Source organism: Schistocerca serialis, chromosome 1 (genome assembly GCF_023864345.2).
Source record: "Schistocerca serialis cubense isolate TAMUIC-IGC-003099 chromosome 1, iqSchSeri2.2, whole genome shotgun sequence".
Classification (NCBI taxonomy): domain Eukaryota; kingdom Metazoa; phylum Arthropoda; class Insecta; order Orthoptera; family Acrididae; genus Schistocerca; species Schistocerca serialis.
The window spans coordinates 26,305,761-26,322,694 of NC_064638.1; the positions used below are offsets into that span (position 1 = coordinate 26,305,761).

The window sequence follows — 16,934 nt, forward strand, 5'->3', positions numbered from 1 at the left end:
TGCCCTGGAAGGAGGATCAGACTTGCTGGCTCGGGGTGAAACCATTATCACCACTTGCCCTCGCTCTCCTGTGTACTTTATCTGTACCAGGAATGATAGGGACACTTTCCCATCACCAAGCTTTTATTTTTCGTGGAAACTAACAAAGGCAGGATTGCCAAAGTGGACTCTCTGAGTAAGATGCAGTCAGGGGTGCTGTTGATCAAAATTGCTTCTGCTGCCCAGTATGTGGCCCTTTGTGCCTGTGACCACTTTGGCGACATCCCAGTCTCCGTTACTCATCGCCACTCTTTGTGGTCTAGGGGAACTCTGAATCGATGTGGAACGGTGGGTGTCAGTTTTCTTCAACATGTTCAGCCATAAGAACAATCACATTGATACCAGTATCTTTGTTTTGGCATTTTCCTGCCAGAGATGGTCACGGCTACGGTTTATTGGGGTGACACGAAGCTGTACGTTGTCCTATCCACGAAGTGTTTTTGGTGTTTGTGTTTCTGCCACATCTTCCTGCTGTACGGGAGACCCTCTGTGGTGAATGTTAACACCCAATCCACAAGAGTCCCACCAACCATGTGCGTTAATTGTTATGACCACCACTCTCCTCGCTTGCTGGATTACCCTTTGTATAAAAAGGAAAAGAAGACAGAGGAGCAAAAGTCCCTTGATCGTTTATCTTACACAGAGGCTCGTCAAAAAATGACAGTATTCACCCTGTGACATCCAACTTTATTTCTGTTACATCCTTTCCCCCTCCTCCCTCCTCCTTATCCCAGTCTTTGCCGGGGCCCCTCTCCCATGGTTAATCCCAGACAAGAGGCATGTTGCCACAAGATGACTGAAGAACTCTCAATTCGTGTGCTCTAAGGTCACATGGCCATGTATGGAAGTGAAACATGGACGATAACCAGTTTGGACAAGAAGAGAATAGAAGCTTTCGAAATGTGGTGCTACAGAAGAATGCTGAAGATAAGGTGGGTAGATCACGTAACTAATGAGGAGGTATTGAATAGGATTGGGGAGAAGAGAAGTTTGTGGCACAACTTGACTAGAAGAAGGGATCGGTTGGTAGGACATGTTTTGAGGCATCAAGGGATCACAAATTTAGCATTGGAGGGCAGCGTGGAGGGTAAAAATCGTAGAGGGAGACCAAGAGATGAATACACTAAGCAGATTCAGAAGGATGTAGGTTGCAGTAGGTACTGGGAGATGAAGAAGCTTGCACAGGATAGAGTAGCATGGAGAGCTGCATCAAACCAGTCTCAGGACTGAAGACCACAACAACAACAACAAGGTCACACTCTCTCTCTGTTCCAGATCTCTCTATAGCCTGCTCTCTCTCTCTCTCTCTCTCTCTCTCTCTCTCTCTCTCTCTCTCTCTAAAGCCTACAAAAGAGAACAACACGAAACAGTCCCCTCTCGCAACCTGAGTCTGACCTCTTGTTGGATGTCGTCCTGTCCTTGTTCGTAAAGGATGGTGATCCCATGGCATGACCAGCTTCGGCCTGTTCACCGCTCATTTGAATTCCTGTTCCGTGCTAACTACTACTACTAATACTGCAACTGCTGCTGCTACTACTACTACTACTACTACTACAGTCACCTTCCGCAGTTGTGGTCCCTTATTTCCTTTTACTCCGCAGCTTGTGCCATTCCCCAGGAATCTCATTTTACTGATGCTCACTTGCTGACCCTTTGTGGGTTCCGTGCTTTGTCAGAACTGGTTCAGTCCTTAGAGGGCTTTGGGTAGAGTTTTTTTCACGATGGCCTGTACAGACATTATTAGTACGTGGATAGATTTTGTATTACATTGGAAGCAGTTGCATTTTGGGTCCACTTGCACTCTGCTGTTACAGTTTGCAATCTCTGTATCTCTCCTGGCAGGCCTCGCACACCTGCTGCCCTAACTGCCCTCCTTCAGCAACTGTCCTTCCCTTCCTCCTCCTTTGGTATTTTAATGCCCATCACTCCGTGTGGGGCAGTGCTTTTTCGTCTCGTATAAGCTGCTTTGTAGACCACAACGTGTGCATTCTGAATGGTCGTTCCCCTACCTGTTGTGGTGCAGCTTAATGGCACTTTTTCTGACATTGATCTTTCGCTCACTTTCCCTCTCCTTCCCCTGCCATTATGCTGCTGCTGCTGCACAGTGACTTCTGCAATAGCGATCATTTCCCGTCGAGTCTCTTGTTCCCTTCCGACCTCCCGATGGCCGAGTTACCCCACTGGGCTTTTTATCACACTGGCCCCTATATACCTCCCAGGTCGTGTTTATCCCCTCTTTGTCAGATTGTGTTGATGCAGTCATTCGTGACATGTCCGATATGATTATTCGTGCCCCTGGAATTGCTGTCTTCTGCTCGACGGTCCACATTCGTTGTCAACCGGCCACACGGTCAACGATGACCATTGCCGTCGCCATCTGTTATTGCTGTCGAGCTTTGCAGTATCTGAAGAGGCACGCATCCTCTACCAGTCTTATTATCTTTAAACATTTAAGTACCGAAGCCCACTACTTGTTCAAACAGAGCAAGTGGGTGTGTTGGAAATGCTTTGTTTCCTCCCTAGGTTCTTCTGTACCTTTGTCACAGATGTGGGCTACACTCTGCACCCTCCATTGCCAACAGTTGTCTCCCATGCAGAGGACGACCGAAGAAAGGCAGAAATACTGAATTCAGTGTTCCGAAACTGTTTCACTGCGGAAAATCGTAACATGGTCCCTGACTTCAGCCGTCGCACGGACACCAAAATGGAAAATATTGAAATAAACGATATCGGAATTGAAAAACAACTGCTATCGCTTAGTAGCGGAAAAGCATCCGGACCAGACGAGATACCCTTAAGATTCTACAGTGATTATGCTAAAGAACTTGCCCCCTTTCTATCAGCAATTTATCGTAGATCGCTGGAAGAACGTAAAGTACCTAGCGACTGGAAGAAAGCGCAGGTCGTTCCCATTTTCAAGAAGGGTCATAAATCAGATGCGAATAATTATAAGCCTATTTCACTTACGTCAATCTGTTGTAGAATAATGGAACATGTTTTGTGTTCTCGTATTATGACGTTCTTAGATAATACAAATCTCCTTCATCATAACCAACATGGATTCCGCAAACAGAGATCATGTGAAACTCAGCTCGCCCTATTTGCCCAAGAAATTCACAGTGCCGTAGACACTGGCGAGCAGATTGATGCTGTATTCCTGGACTTCAGAAAGGCATTTGATACGGTTCCGCACTTACGTTTAGTGAAAAAAATACGAGCTTACGGAATATCGGACCAGGTTTATGATTGGATTCAGGATTTCCTAGAAGAAAGAACACAACATGTCATTCTTAACGGTTCAAAATCTGCAGATGTAGAGGTAATTTCGGGAGTACCGCAGGGAAGCGTGATAGGACCTTTATTGTTTACAATATACATAAATGACTTAGTTGACAACATCGGTAGCTCCGTGAGGCTATTTGCAAATGACACGGTTGTCTACAAGAAAGTAGCAACATCAGAAGACTCGTACGTACTCCAGGAGGACCTGCAGAGGATTAATGCATGGTGCGACAGCTGGCAGCTTTCCCTAAACGTAGATAAATGTAATATAATGCGCATACATAGGGGCAGAAATCCATTCCAGTACGATTATGCCATAGGTGGTAAATCATTGGAAGCGGTAACGACCGTAAAATACTTAGGAGTTACTATCCGGAGCGATCTGAAGTGGAATGATCACATAAAACAAATAGTGGGAAAAGCAGGCACCAGGTTGAGATTCATAGGAAGAATTCTAAGAAAATGTGACTCATCGACGAAAGAAGTAGCTTACAAAACGCTTGTTCATCCGATTCTTGAGTATTGCTCATCAGTATGGGACCCTTACCAGGTTGGATTAATAGAAGAGATAGACATGATCCAGCGAAAAGCAGCGCGATTCGTCATGGGGACATTTAGTCAGCGCGAGAGCGTTACGGAGATGCTGAACAAGCTCCAGTGGCGGACACTTCAAGAAAGGCGTTACGCAATACGGAGAGGTTTATTATCGAAATTACGAGAGAGCACATTCCGGGAAGAGATGGGCAACATATTACTACCGCCCACATATATCTCGCGTAATGATCACAACGAAAAGATCCGAGAAATTAGAGCAAATACGGAGACTTACAAGCAGTCGTTCTTCCCACGCACAATTCGTGAATGGAACAGGGAAGGGGGGATCAGATAGTGGTACAATAAGTACCCTCCGCCACACACCGTAAGGTGGCTCGCGGAGTATAGATGTAGATGTAGATGTAGGTGGCCTTTTTACAGGTCTGTCGGTTCTTGCAGAAAACCTTGCGACACATTTTGTGACGGTGTTGGCGCCAGCTTTAGTCTTCTGTCCAACCGACTCTCTCACTTGGTAACAGTGTTCAGAAACTTCCCACTTACAGTTTACCCCTTGTCAGGTGGAATCCTACAATGAACATTTTACTGTATGGGATCTTCTTCTGGCCCTATCCTCTTCCTACATTCAGCCCCTGGCCCTAGTTTCATCCATAACCAATTGCTTCAAAGGTTCAGTCCTTCACGACGACAATATTTCTTGCAGGTGTTTAATGATATTCAGCTACAGTGTGCTTTCCCCTCTCAGCGGAGGAACAGTATTGTGGTTGCTGTCCTTAATCCAGATAAGGATCTGTCGCCCCTCAGTAGTTACCAACCGATTGGTCTGACCAAAATTACCTGTAAGTTATTTGAATGGACGCTGGCTCTTTGACTCTGTTTGGTACCTAACCTGTGGACCTTTCTTCTCCTAATCAGTGGAGGTTTCGGGAGGGGCAGTCTCCGATTAATCATCTGCTTCAGTTGAAAAGTGCATGTTCGGCAAGCTGTCTTTCAGTGCCGCCATCTTGTTGTAGTTTTCTTCAATCTTCGTAAGGTCTACAACACAGTTTGGTGCCATGTCATCTTACTTACACTGCGTGAGTGGGGTCTTTGGGGTGCCCTCCTGATTTTTGTTCACCAGTTCTTGTCACACTGGTCATTCAGAGATTGTATTGGCACTGTTCTCAGCTCTTTGCCAACCAAAGAGAATGGAGTTTCATTGGGTTTCGTATTAAGTGTCCTTCTTTTACTCCGTGGACTCGTGGTCTGCATCGGACCGTTGGTCACTTCTGATCTATATGTGAATGATTTCTTTTTTCGACAAGCTCCCACTCAGTGACCTCTGCGGAGGGACAGCACCAGAGTGCCATCTGGTGCACGTCTGTGTGGACTCTCTGATATGATTTTCAGTTCTCCCTCCATAAATCACTAGAGATGCATTTCTGTTGCTTTACTATGGTCCGTCCTGATCTAGAGCTCTACCTTGATGCCCAGCACCTGACCATGGTCTATCAGTTTTGTTTCTTGGGGCTTCTTTTTGAGAACAAGCTTACTTGGTTGTCCCATATCTGCCTTCTGAAGATGGGCTGTTTCTGTAAACTCAGTGTCCATTGCTTCCTTGTCCACATCTCGTGGGGCGTGGATCATTAGACTCTTATCTACCTTTATCAGGCATCAATTCTGTACTGTCTACCTATCATTGTCAAGCTTATGGCTGTGCTGTTCCTTCCACTCTGTTCCTCTTTGATCTGGTCTACCGTCACGATATCCGCTTTGCCAATGTTGCACTAGTCATGTTGATAGTCTTCTGGTTGACACAGGGATCCTTCCGCTTTCAGTTTGGTAGTCCCAGCTCCTGATTTCCTATGCCACCGCAGTCTGCTGTTTCCCTGCTCACTCCACATATTCTGTTGTTCTGTTCTTTTCATGGCTTCAATACATCATCCACTCACTGCCTGCCCTCAGGTAGGTTTACAGGTTGGGCTCCAACCTGACTTCTCTCCACTATGATTTCCACCTTCCCTCTTTGTCCTGTTATCCACATTCTGCCTTAGCCCCCCCCCCCCCCCCCCCCACACACACACACACACACACCCTGCACCTCACCACCCTCTTGGTTAGTTCCTCGGCCACAGATTTGGATAGATCTCTTCTCATGTCTGAAAGCCTCCCTCCCTCCTACGGTATTCCTGTGTTTGTTCATCCCGCTCTTATGATAGTTTCGGTATCCTATTGCTTTTACATCAGTGGCTCTAAATTTGCTGACCACGCAGTATATGCCTTCACACCTTCTAGTGACATGGAATACTATTTCTTTCCTGCAATATGCTGGATGTTTACTGTGAAACTGATGCCCAAGCACCAGGCCGTCCGTTTTACTTAGTGGTTCTTCCTCATCTGAGTTTTGTTGTGCACAGGCTCGATGAGTGGCCTTCAGGGTATGGCCTGTCGTTTTTCCCTCCGCCCTTTGGCCTCGGCCATCCATGATCTTCTCGCTTATCAGGATCACGCTCCTTGTTCAGTTGACGATTTCCTTTCGGTTCCCAGCCACGTATGTTTTCTGGGCTGTGGCTGAAGGAGCAGCCACTAGCCCCCATTCTCCACGACACCCGCACGGGCGATTTGCTGCTCCATGTCAAATTCCTTTTTGCTCAGTCATGGGCCGACTCTTCAGAGGCCAACCTCTTCTTCTTCTCCTTCTCCTTCTTCTTCTTCTTCGGCTCTACAACTCCTGACGAGTCTTCACCTCTTCAACTATCTCCTTCCATTTATCCTGGTGGCTTTCTAGCATTTTCCAGTTCCTTCTGAAGGTCTGCTATCACTCCATACTTCCATCTAGTTTTTGATCGACCATGTTCTGTCTGTCTACCTGGTTTTCCTTGTAAAATGTTTTCTGTTATTTCTGTATCATTCATCTGTACCAAGTGTACAACCCACCTTAGCCTAGATTATTGTGTTCTGCCAACTTGTCTAATACAGCGTTCCTAAGAAGCAGTTTTCTCGGATCACTAGACAACATTTCAAGCAAAACGTATTAATGGAATTTATTACAGTAAGTTAAATTGGCAATACTTAACTATGTGTATTCAAAAAGGTGTGTCATAAGCAAATGGCGACATGCAAATAATCATTGTCCTTCGATATATAAAATTTCATTGCAAGCAAAACAACATCGTTCAGAAGTCACTGCTGTAGCTTTAGTATGACAGCTCGTCTTCCACTGCCCGCAGCTGGGAGGCACGGGCTCTTATAATTGCGTAGAGGCCGCTCCTGTCTTGGTGTCATCTTAGAGAGGGGTTCCTCAGCGTACTATCGGCTGACATCATCTCACAGCCCTCCCTGCTCTTCCGTTCTTGTTGTTACGCCGGAACACAGATGAAGTCACAATACTTCTAACAGGCTGGTCTCTGTAGATGGCTTACAACTCATGGTTGTATCTACTCCTCCATCTTTCCTTTTGCTAATTGGACCGATTATTTTCCTGAGTATTCTTCTCTCATATGCATCCAGTGATTTGCATCCTTTGCTTTCAGAGGTGTATATAAGCACTGGTCTGATCAGTGTTTTATAAATGGTTAGTTTTGTGGCCCTAGTCAAGAGCTGTGAGGATAGAAACTTTGTTAAGGCAAAATAAGCTGCAGTTAGTCTCTGCTTTATTTCATATGAGGTATTATTTAGGCTGGTTACATTCAAACGCAGGTACCTGAAATGATACTCTTTCAGAGGTATAAGTACCCATTGTTATTTCAACTGACATGTTCTCCCTGTGTGCTTTCCCAGGAGCAAGATATTTAGTCGTGTGTTCCTGCTGGCCTGTTGAAGTGTAGTGAATCCCTTCCATTGCCATCAGAGTTCTTCTTACCGTGTGGATGTCATCCGCAAAGGGCAGAATCTACACAGATTTATGAAAGATCGTTCCCCTATTAAAGATATCACCTTCTCCAATGTGGAGTTGAATAGGAGGCATGCCAGAGCATCGCCTTTTCTTATCCAGTTTTTAATCTCCAAAGTACTGGACAACATTCCTCCAGTTTTTATGCAACCTTGTGTTTCTCTCATTGTCAACCTTGCTACCCTTATCAATTTTTCTTGGAATACCCAAATCACCTAGAACTTGATATAGTTGCTCTGTGTGTTTACTATCATACATTGCTTTAAAATCAATAAAAAGATGATACGTTTCGATCCTGTATACCTTTGCTTTTGCCAGAATTTGTCTGAGGATAAATATCTGGTTGATAGTTGACTTACTTTTGATAAATCCGCATTGATATGGTCCCGTTTCCCTCAGTATTATTGCAAGGAGTACGGTATGTTAGAGAGGGTTTTGAATCACAGAGTAAGCAGTGTGATCCCTCTGTAGTTAGAAATTCTTTTAATTTGCTTTTAAATGTTGGTTGACTATCTGTCAGACTTTTAATACTATTTGGGAAATGACCAAAGATTTTTTGTGGCAGCATAATTCACCCCTTTCTGTGCCAAAGTGAGATTTAATCCATAATTGTGAATATCATCCTTTCTTCAAGTATTGTAGCTATGCACTTCACTGTTATTTTTGAATTGGGATGGGTTATTAATGACAAATTTCATAAGTGAATATACTGTATATGTATTGTGAAGGTACTGTGAATATCCTGAGTTCCTTCAATAAATGTCTGCAATGTGATCTTGGGTGGCCTTCAGCTATTATTCTGATTACACGCTTTTGTGCAATGAATACTTTCTCTCTTAATGACAAATTTCCCCAAAATATGATGCCATATGAAGACAGTGAATGAAAATAGGCATAGTCGGCTAATTTACTGATATGTTCATCACCAAAATTTGCAATAACGCTAATAGCATAATTAGCTGAACCTAACTGTTTCAGCAGATCCTCTATGTGTTCCTTCCAATTCAATTTCTCATCAGTGCACACACCCAGAAATTTTGAGTATTCTGCCTTAGCAACAGACTTCCATTCACAGTCTATAATTATCAATGGTGTTACGCCATTTACTGTACAGAATTGTATAAACTGTGTTTTCTCAAAATTTACTGAGAGTCCATTTGCAAAGAACCACTTAATAATTTTCTGAAAGACATTATTTGCAATTTCCTCAGCTGATTCTTGCTTCTTGGGTGTGTTTACTATATGAGGTGGAGTCCAAAATTTTTGGGACTGGTGCTGCCATCTGGAAAGTAGGAATAGTAGATCTTTGCACCGCTAGGTGGTGAGAGTTGCATATCTGATGAGTCAGTGTGCGGAGTGACTTTCAGCTGGGAGGACGTGTTGAGTGTCAACAGTGATTTCTGTAATACTTTGTGTTTGGTGTGTGGCGATTTTACGATGGATCCGTGAACAGACCAGTGTGTGTGTGTATCAAATTCTGTGTGAATATCGGGAAAAGTGCTATGGAGATCCTTGCAATGATTCATCAAGTGTTTGGGGGACAGAGCGTGAGCCGTATGCGTGTGTTTTGAGTGGCATGCCCAGTTCAGGGCCGACCGTACACACATTGAAGATGATGCTCACACTGGAAGGCCCGTTAGCCACCCAACGCCAGACATTGTTGCCAAACTTCAACATCGGTTTGTATGGATCGGCGTCAAACCATTCGAGACCTTGCGAATGAAGTAGGTATTGGTTATGGCACATGTCGACAAATGTTGACTGATGAATTGGGCGTGCATCGTGTTGCCGCAAAATTTGTGCCAAGGATGTTGAATGCCGAACAGAAGACACAGCGTGTTGAAGTGTGCACGGACAGTCGTCAGACTGCATCTGATGATCCGACCTTCTTCTCACGGGTTATCACTGGTGACGAGAGCTGGATTTACGGTTATGAGCCAGAGACAAAGCAACAATCGTCCCAGTGGAAGAGCCCAAGCTCTCCAAGACGCAAAAAAGCGAGACAGGTGAGAAGCAAAGTGAAGAGCGTGATCATCATTTTCTTTGATACCAAGAGAATTGTGCACAAAGAATTTGTCCCACCCGACCAGACAGTGAATTCCGCATACTACTGTGACTTTTGAGACGGCTCCGTGAAAATCCGTGGCGATGATAGCCCGAACTTTGGTGTCGAGGGAACTGGCTGCTGCATCATGACAACGCACCCTGTCACATGTCCTTGCTCATCAGGACCTTTCTGGCAAAAAACAACATGGCGGTTGTACCCCATCCACTGTACTCACCAGATTTGGCACCTTGCAACTTTGCACTATTCCCAAAACTGAAACTCAAGTTGAAAGGCCGTTGGTTTGACACTCTAGGGAGGATTCGAGAAGAATCACTGGCAGTGATAAACACCCTCAAAGAACAGGACTTCCAGAAAACGCTTGACCAGTGGCAGAAGTGCTGGGACCAGTGTGTACATGCGGATGGGAACTACTTTGAGGGTGATGATGACCATTAGTCCAAAAGGTAAGGTTTTCAACAGATGGCATCACCAGTCCCAAAAATTTTGGATAACACGTTGTACTTGTATCATCAGCAAAAATAACTAGCTTTGCATCTTCATGAATATAGAGTGGCAAGTCGTTAATATATATTAAGAACAATAAGGGACCCAATACTGAACCCTGTGGGACACCTTTCTTGGTACCTCCCCAGTTAGAGGACTCTGCTGGTTGTTGCAGACTGTCTGTAGTGTTAACTTCAACCTTCTTTATTCTTCCAGTTAAGTATGAACTAAACCATTTGTGCACTGTCCCACTCATATCACAATACTTAAGCTTATCTAGAAGAATTTCATGATTCACGCAAAGCCTTTGAGAGATCACAAAATATCCCAATGGGTGATGTTTGGTTATTCAATGAGTTTAATATTTGATCAGTGAAAGCATACATAGCATTTTGTGTTGAAAAGCCTTTCTCAAAACCAAACTGACATTTTGTTAGTACTTCATTTTTACAAATATGTGATGATGCTACTTCTGAATACATTACTTTTTCAAGAATTTTCGATAAAGCTGTCGGAAGTGAGATTGGGCAGAAGTTGTTAGCATCAGATCTATCCCCTTTTTTATGCAATGGTTTAACAATAGCGTATTTCAGTCTATCTGGAAAAATGCGCTGTTACATATGTGGCTGAGACCCCTACTTACTTGTTGGGAAAAAGCTTTTAGTACTCTGTTCGAAATGCCATCAGTTCCATGTGAGCATTTACTTTTGAGTGAATTGATTATTTCCCTAATTTCAGTAGGAGAGGTGGGTTGGATTTCAATTTTATCAAACAGCATAGATAATGCCTTGCATTTTGTAATGAATAGCTGGATCCTATTTTCTCTACAACATTTAAAAATGATTATTAAAAATGTTTTCTACTTCTGATTTCTTGTTAACAATCTTTTAATTGTGTTTGATAGAAATAAAGTCTTCCTGTGCTCTAGGTTGCCCTGTTTGCCTTCTCACAATATTCGCAATTTTTTTAATTTTATTATCAGATGTGCTAATCTCAGACTTAATGCACATACTTCTGGATTTTTTAATAACTTTTCTTAATACAATGCGATAGTTTTTATAATGTTTCACTATTTCGGGATCATTACTCCTCCTAGCTATAAGATACATTTCCTTTTTTTCTGTTTACAAGATATCTTTATCCCTTTAGTAAGCTATGGCTTTTTACATAGTTTCTTACAATTATATTTCACTGTTTTCTTAGGGAAACAGTTTTCAAATGTACTCACAAAGGTATCGTGAAAAAGGTTAAATTCTAAATTGGCATCATGTTCCCTGTACACCTCATCCCAGTCTAACTGTTGCAAGCTTTCCCTAAAATTTTGAATTGTTAAATCGTTAATGGAACACACTATTTTGGAGGACTGTTTTGCATCACTGTATGGAGCTATATCACATACTGTAACTAGCTGTGCATCATGATCAGACAGACCATTCTTAACAGGAAAAGTTTTTATTTGATTAAATTTATGGTCAGGTGAGTACAGGGTTACAAATACAAAATCAAATAGGGGTAATGCAGGAGTAGGTTTAATAATGAATAAAAAAGTAGCAATGCGGGTAAGCTACTACAAACAGCATAGTGAACGCATTATTGTGGCCAAGATAGATATGAAGCCCATGCCTACCACAATAGTACAAGTTTACATGCCAAATAGCTCCACAGATGACTAAGAAATTGAAGAAATGTATGATGAGATAAAAGAAATTACTCAGATAGTGAAGGCAGACGAAAATGTAATAGTCATGGGTGACTGGAATTCGATAGTAGGAAAAGGAAGAGAAGGAAACATAGTGGGTATGGAATGGGGTTAAGGAATGAAACAGGAAGCCGCCTGGTAGAATTTTGCACAGAGCATAACTTAATCATAGCAAACACTTGGTTCAAGAATCATAAAAGAAGGTTGTATACGTGGAAGAAGCCTGGAGATACAGGAAGGTGTCAGATAGACTATATAATGGTAAGACGGAGATTTAGGAACCAGCAAAGAAGGACTCTGACCACAATCTATTGGTAGATTAATCTATTGTAGATTGAAACTGAAGAAACTGCAAAAAGGTGGGAATTTAAGGAGATGGGACCTGGATAAATTGAAAAAACCAGAGGTTGTAGAGAGTTTCAGGGAGAGCATTAGGGAACGTTTGACAAGAATGGGGGAAAGAAATACAGTAGAAGAAGAATGGGTAGCTTTGAGAGATTAAATAGTGAAAGCAGCAGAGGATCAAGTAAGTAAAAAGACGAGGGCTAATAGAAATAATTGGGTAACAGAAGAGATACTGAATTTAATTGATGAAAGGAGAAAATACAAAAATGCAGTAAATGAAGCAGGCAAAAAGGCATACAAACGTCTCAAAAATGAGATCGACAGGAAGTGCAAAATGGCTAAGCAGTGTTGGCTAGAGGACAAATGTAAGGTTGTAGAAGCATGTATCACTAGGGTTAAAATAGATGCTGCCTACAGGAAAGCTGAGGAGACCTCTGGAGAAAAAATAACCACTTCTATGAATATCAAGAGCTCAGATGGAAACCCAGTTCTAAGCAAAGAAGGGAAAGGTGGAAGGAGTATATAGAGGGTCTATACAAGGGCGATGTACTTGAGGACAATATTATGGAAATGGTAGAGGATGTAGATGAAGATGAAATGGGAGATACGATACTGCGTGAAGAGTTTGACAGAGCACTGAAAGACCTGACTCGAAACAAGGCCCCGGGAGTAGACAACATTCCATTGGAACTTCTGACGGCCTTGGGAGGGCCAGTCCTGACAAAACTCTACCATCTGGTGCGCAAGATGTATGAAACAGGCGAAATACCCTCAGACTTCAAGGAGAATATAATAATTCCAGTCCCAAAGAAAGCAGGTGCTGACAAATGTGAAAATTGCCAAACTGTCAGTTTCATCTACATCTACATCTACATCCACACTCCGCAAGCCACCTGACGGTGTGTGACGGAGGGTACCTTGAGTACCTCTATCGGTTCTCCCTTCTATTCCAGTCTCGTATTGTTCGTGGAGAGGAGGATTGTCGGTATGCTTCTGTGTGGGCTCTAATCTCTCCGATTTTACCCTCATGGTCTCTTCGCGAGATATACGTAGGTGGAAGGAATATACTGCTTGACTCTTTGGTGAAGGTATGTTCTCGAAACTTTAACAAAAGCCCGTACCGAGCTACTGAGCGTCTCTCCTGCAGAGTCTTCCACTGGAGTTTATCTATCATCTCCGTAACGCTTTTGCGATTACTAAATGATCCTGTAACGAAGCGCGCTGCTCTCCGTTGGATCTTCTCTCTCTCTTCTATCAACCCTATCTGGTACGGATCCCACACTGCTGAGCAGTATTCAAGCAGTTTAATAAGCCACGGCTGGAAAATACTAACATGAATTCTTTACAGACGAATGGAAAAACTAGTAGAAGCCGACCTCGAGGAAGATCAGTTTGGATTCCGTAGAAATGTTGGAACACGTGAGGCAATACTGACCTCTACGACTTATCTTAGAGAATAGATTAAGGAAAGGCAAGACTACGTTTCTAGCATTTGTAAACTTAGAGAAAGCTTTTGACAATGTTGACTGGGATACTTTCTTTCAAATTCTGAAGGTGGCAGAGGTAAAATACAGGGAGCAAAACGCTATTTACAATTTGTACAGAAACCAGATGTCAGTTATAAGAGTCGAGGGGCATGAAAGGGAAGCAGTGGTTGGGAAGGGAGTGAGACAGGGTTGTAGCCTATCCCCGGTGTTATTCAATCTGTATATTGAGCAAGCAATAGAGGAAACAAAAGAAAATTTCGGAGTAGGAATTAAAATCCATGGAGAAGAAATAAAAACTTTGAGGTTCGCCGATGGCATTGTAATTCTGTCAGAGACAGAAAAGGACCTGGAAGAGCAGTTGAACGGAATGGACAGTGTCTTGAAAGAAGGATATAAGATGAACATCAACAAAAGCAAAACTAGGATAGTGGAATGTAGTCTAATTAAGTCGGGTGATGCTGAGGGAATTAGATTAGGAAATGAGACACTTAAAGTAGTAAAGGAGTTTTGCTATTTGGGGAGAAAAATAACTGATGATGGTCGAAGTAGAGAGGATATAAAATGTAGACTGGCAATGACAAGAAAAGCGTTTCTGAAGAACAAAAATTCATTAACATCGAGTATAGATTTGTCAGGAAGTAGTTTCTGAAAGTATTTGCATGGAGTGTAGCCATGTATGGAAGTGAAACGTGGACGATAAATAGTTTAGACAAGAAGAGAATAGAAGCTTTCGAAATGTGGTGCTACAGAAGAATGTTGAAGGTTAGATGGGTAGATCATATAACTAATGAGGAGGTATTGAATAGAATTGAGGGGGGGGGGGGGGGGGAAGAGAAATTTGTGGCACAACTTGACTAGAAGAAGGGATCAGTTGGTAGGACATATTCTGAGGCATAAAGGATCACCAATTTAGAATTGGAGGGCAGCGTGGAGGGTGAAAATCATGTAGGGAGACCAAGAGATGAATACACTAAACAGATTGAGAAGGATGTAGGTTGCAGTAGGTACTGGGATATGAAGAAGCTTGCACAGGATAGAGTAGCATGGAGAGCTGCATCAAACCAGTCTCAGGACTGAAGACCACAACTACTACAAATTTGTCTTGGTGTATGAAAACGTTATTTATCAGTGTGCTGCTTTCCTGTACCACCTGAGTAGGAAAATGTATAGTTGATGTCAAATAGAAAGAACCAAGTAATATTTCAAGGTCAAGCTTTCTATCAGACACTTTCAGAAAATCTATGTGGAAATCCCCACAAGTTTAATCTTCAGTAAGGCTCATTTGAAAGTGTTGTGTTAACAACTATGACAGGAAAAATATTAGCTGCTAATGACTCATCATGAGCATCAGGAGGTCAACAGAAAATGAGTGTCCAGGAGATACAGAGATCAACTGCGTGTGAGATGTCTGTATTACTCTTCACAAAATGGACCCTGGTGCCATACAAGAAATGTTCAAAACAAACCATGAACACCAAATGAGAAATGGCATGCCACAGTGATTACGAAGTTTGCACCATCAACATCAAAGGTTTCATTCCCATATGCTGTGTGAGGATTTCGTGACATGTTCCAACCGAAATGCTACATTCTTCTGCAATCTCTTGACAGCCAGTCTTCAATTGGCATGTGCAATTTCATCGACGCTCCTGACATGAGCGTCGTAAGTAGACCTCATAGGGTGTTTTGAATGAGGGTCATCTTTGACTTCCATCCAAACATTTATAAACCATGTAGACCATTCGTATCACCAGTTATGGCTTGAGCAGTCATCACCGCAGGCTTCCTTCATAATTTAGTGTCTCTGTGTGAACGTTTTCTTGAGTTTCATGCAAAATTTAATACAGACATGTTGCTCTTATAACTCTGACCTCTCAAAATTTGCAAACTGTGAGACACAACAATCTGCTCAATATGGCACTTACGAATAATTTACAGTCATATAGCAACGAAACTTCTGGCATTCACACGGTAAACACAGATGGTTGCACGGATGCCAACAACATTTCGCTCCAACACACTGTTGGCGTGGAACTATGAATATTCCAAAATTTTTGAAAAGACTACATATCTACAACAGTTGTCGAAGTTGACGTTTCGTCCAAAAGACACCCAAGGAATTTTGCAGAGTGAGAAAGAAGTTGCAGATGAAGTATTTGTGTTTCTGCAAGATGAGTCGTGACATGTTGTGTTGTATACACTCGACTGTGGAGACAATGTACATGAGGAGTACAATTATCAAATATGATGATACATATTTAACAAGTGAAACTGATACTGAAATAGGTGTTGAGCCATCAAGCCATGTAGTTCATCATCCTTGTTGGGCAGGAAGCAACAAATCCTGTCTTCAGCGAAACAATGTAAAGGACCATCATCCAAGGACCGTGTACTAAACATAAGTATGTACAAGGAAGACCATCTGCAGGATAGAAGAGAGGAGGCGCGGGGGGGGGGGGGGGGGACAGGTTTTGAATAAGTCCACAGCAACATGATCGTGTAGTGAATAAGAAAAACTGTGAATATTCAAGGGAGAACAAGTTGTACTTGTTACAAAAACTGTTGTTTGCGCATTTCGCAGTACAATTTACAGAATTTGCATGATAGTGACCACATCAAACTGCTTGTGACATATATTTCAGCGATTTCAATGGAATCAGATGAAGATTCCATAACTTCAAACAGTGCTACAGAATTGGAAAATTTAAGATAACAGAATTTCAAACAAAGCATCAACTTTGACGGGGCACAGCAAACTGCGGAATCGACATGAAAATTTGTAGGTGAGATAAATAACAACTTATCTCATCACTCTACTTAGGAATTTGTTTTCAACTCCAACTAATCAGGATTTCAAGAGGAGATGCATATGAAAGGAAACCTGGAAATTTATACAATTATGCCGACTGTTCATCTAGATTGTAAACTGGCTGGAAAGCTATTTATTGTGTTTTGAGAAGTTGGAGATGCTCTGCCACCTATGATTCTTTCTCACGTACGTGATCTTGCAAGGCAGTAGGGAATATTTACGTCACAGCAAGAAAGAGTGGAAAAATGGGCATAAGGGAACTACAACTATGGTATGAGCATTACTTCTTGCCAATAGCT

General features: G+C 42.5%; 1 protein-coding gene across 1 annotated transcript in view; it reads left to right on the forward strand.

The window, feature by feature from the left end:
* The window catches only part of LOC126456919 (differentially expressed in FDCP 6 homolog), a 124,718-nt gene that overhangs the window by 37,759 nt on the left and 70,025 nt on the right, over positions 1–16,934 (forward strand). The window lies entirely within an intron of this gene.